Source organism: Bison bison, unplaced genomic scaffold, assembly GCF_000754665.1.
Source record: "Bison bison bison isolate TAMUID 2011002044 unplaced genomic scaffold, Bison_UMD1.0 scf7180017864371, whole genome shotgun sequence".
NCBI classification, from domain to species: Eukaryota; Metazoa; Chordata; class Mammalia; order Artiodactyla; family Bovidae; genus Bison; species Bison bison.
In genome coordinates this window covers 16,192,079-16,195,632 of record NW_011494943.1, presented here as the reverse complement: position 1 = coordinate 16,195,632, position 3,554 = coordinate 16,192,079, and the positions used below count along the sequence as shown (strand labels likewise).

General features: G+C 49.3%; 1 protein-coding gene across 1 annotated transcript in view; it reads left to right on the top strand.

The window, feature by feature from the left end:
• The first annotated feature begins 1,861 nt into the window (after positions 1-1,861).
• Positions 1,862-3,554, top strand: part of TLK2 (tousled-like kinase 2) — a 127,337-nt gene continuing 125,644 nt past the window's right edge. The window contains exon 1 of the mRNA XM_010856463.1: positions 1,862-3,207. The gene's annotated coding sequence lies outside the window, so the exon portion shown is untranslated. The remainder of the gene's footprint in view (positions 3,208-3,554) is intronic.

The following is a 3,554-nucleotide window of genomic DNA, read 5'->3' as shown; positions in this document are numbered from 1 at the left end:
TGCAGCCCACCAGGCTCCTCCGTCCATGGGATTTTCCAGGCAAGAGTACTGGAGTGGGGTGTCATTGCCTTCTACGTGTGCAGGCTCAGCTGTGTCCAACTCTTTGTAAAGACTACATGGACTATGACCCGTCAAGCTCTCCTGGCCATGGAATTTTCCAGGCAAGAATACTGGAGTTTCCATTTCATCCTCCAGGGCTTGTGAAGTTTTAACACCATTTGATGGGTAAAGAAACTGAAGCTTAGAGAAGTTAAATATCTTGCCTAAGGCAACACAGCTGGTAAGAGGCAGGGCCAAGATGAAAACCAGGGCCCTGGACCAAGAGTTTGTCCTCTTAGCCATCATATTGCAGGCTCCTTTTAGAAAAGGTGCACGTGAGGGTCCCCTGCTTGGTAAAACATGCCATAGTCTTTTTGCTGAGAATGGTGGATATTATGAAGCATTTAAGAAGACTGTGGACATTCATTACTTGTGGTACAGGTGAAAGGGCAAAGAAGGGCTAAACTAGTTTTCTCCAGTGTCTTTCTCAAAGTATCTCCCATGAGTATCAGAAACCATCAACCAACCAAAAAAATACCAGGGTGGTGGTTCAAAAAATCAAATTAGAAACCAGTGCATACCCCAATCCCCCTCCTGAAGATTGAATGTGCATATTATACATTTTAGGTTCTAAGAAGTACTGAAATAAAGTATTCCACTTAACTTTAACCTAGAGTCCTGAGGACCAATGTACATCCACTCCCTTTAAAGCATTTAACCTGTCGAAACCTGCAGAGCACAGGTTGGGGAACGCCAGCTCCCTTGTCCCTTCTGTGACTGTGAACATGGACCTGGAGGACTTGTTATATGCTACCCTGAAGGCAGGATCAATGGGAACATCTAGATGAATCCATGTTTGAGCCTTCTGATAGCAATTGGGCTTTTGCATGGGGAGTGTCACCATTTGCCAGCCTTTGACAAGCTGCTCAAAGTTGCTCTGTGAGCCAACACACTTTAAACAAGTTGGTTCATGAACCCAAGGTTAAATTATATCGTGAGAACCATTGCTGCTAAGTCACTTCAGTCGTGTCTGACTCTGTGCGGCCCCATAGACGGCAGCCCATCAGGCTCCCCCATCCCTGGGATTCTGCAGGCAAGAACACCGGAATGGGTTGCCATTTCCTTCTCCAATGCATGAAAGTGAAAAAACAAAGTGAAGTCGCTCAGTCGTGTCCGACTCCTAGCGACCCCATGGACTGCAGCCCACCAGGCCCCTCCGTCCATGGGATTTGCCAGGCAAGAGTACTGGAGTGGGTTGCCATTGCCTTCTCCTGAGAACCATTGGACAACAACAAAATCGTCCATCTATTGCTTCTTGTTTCTGTTAGTATTTGATATTTTCACTCATATGCTTATGTGTGTTAGTTATTCAGTCGTGTCCAACTCTTTGTTGGGACTGTAGCCGGCCAGGCTCCTCTGTCCATGGAATTTTCCAGGCAAGGATACTGGAGTGGGTTGCATTTCCTTCTCCAGGGGATCTTCCCGACCCAGGGATCGAACCCAGGTCTCCTGCATTGCAGGCAGATGTTTTACCATCTGAGCTACTAGGGAAGCCTAGTAGTTTATATGCTTATAAACAGAAGCAATTAAGAGGGTATCAGAGGATGAGATGGCTGGATGGCATCACTGATGCAATGGACATGAATGGGGGAAACTTGATGGAGATGGTGAGTGACAGAGAGGCTTGGCATGCTGTAGCCCATGGGGTCGCAGAGTTGGACAGGACTGGGTGACTGAACAACAAACAGAAGTACACCATTTTTGTGGTAAGCAAATCCATGAAATTCCTATGAGCAATTCCTCTCGGGATGAGTGTTAGATGTGGAGTGGGCTATGAACAGACCCTATGATAGTGTCAGTTTTCGGACATGCAGGGAAAAACACACTAGGCAAAGTGAAACAAAATCTCATCTTTTCCTGAATTTCAATGACTAGTTTTATTTTTATTTTTTCATAGTTACCTCAAAAAATGGAATCATAGCCCTTTAGACCTGGAAAAGACTCTGGGAATCCTCTGGTCCAAACTCCTTCACAGATGAGGTTGGCGAAACTTGACAGGTTAGGTAACGGCCTGAGCAGTTTGTCTGTGGAGGAGCTGGCCGGAGCTCAGCTCCAGCTCTGTCCAGTGTTCCTTCTCTTAAACTCTTCTCTTTTGAGATGTTCCAGTGTCATTTTAAGGAGTTACTGTTTTGATCATTCACTGTAAGGACAGAACTTGTCTCATGTGCTTTGCTTTTTTGAGTTGTAGAGGAAGATACTCTTGGTTCTCCTGCTCCCTTGATAGTCCTTTACCTTGCCCTTTTTCCTGCCCTCTGCCTGGAACTTGCTCCCCCCCTCCCCTTCAAACACTGTTATCTATCGAAATATGTGTGTGCAAGGCCCAACCTGGCTGGGATTTGAAGCAAGGTGACTTTTGGCGGAATGGATTTTTTTCTACAGTGCTTGAATGTGCCCAAGGGTTGGGAAGGCTGAACAACGAACAATAACTAAACTGCCATCCTTAGCCCGTTCAGCAGGTCTGTGTTCCATGAATACAGGAAGAATTAAGAGTAAGGAAGAAAGAAATGCAGAAACATCACCTGAATACTTGCCTACCCCCTGGAAAAGTTCAAGGCTCTTGCTCATTTTATGAATTTTCCCCAAGCCACTGGTTCTCATACATCTTCAGACATCTGATCAAGGAAGCATCAGAGGAAAATAAAAAGTTGGGTATCTGCGTAGAAGTCAGTGTCCCGGCTCAGATGTCGGTGGAGAATGTGATTTTTTCTCTGGTGCTGGGCGATCAGAATGGGAGCCTTCTGTGTAGGAAGCCGCCTAGCTGAAAGAGCTATTGCACCCTGGCCTATTTCCCATTCCTCGGTAGAGAGGGGCAGGCCTGTTTTCCCCATTCTAGCACTTATTCTTAGAGCCCCCTAAATACCCAGGAGAGCCTTGTTTTTAATCAAAGGTTGAAATGGAACCTCCCCCAGGGCGCACCGATAGAGTCCCTTTGGGGCAGCGCCCCCCCAACCTCCCGCCTTCCGAAGGGCAGCGCTGTGGTGGGGGTGGGGGCTCAGCCTTGATCCCAGAGCACCACTTGACCCTAAAAACGCCCTGCCAACCAGGTACGTGGAGGTGAAGCTCTGTCCGCTTTCCACGGCGCAAACGTGGATTTGGGGAGCCGAGAAGGTGAGTTTGGAGCCTGGCGGGGCGTGGGAGCTAGCCAACACGGGGGGACACAGCCAACTCACTAACTGGGCGTCTCCGGGGAAGTTCGGGCGGGGTTCGTCGGCTCACGGCTTTCTTCCTTTAAAATCCATCCTGGGCAGAGCAACCCCACTTCTCACCCAAACTCGTGGAGATCAGGGATTAGGCGGGCGCAGGGTTCGGCGAGGCGGATCCGGGAAGCGCCCGGCCCAGGCAGCGAGGCCCCTCCAGCGTTGGTCCGCGACCCAGGGCGCCGGCCCAACCGCTCTGCTGGGGCCGGTCCCGCGGGGCGGGGGCCGATTTTACGAAGACGGCTGCGGGGTCTCCGG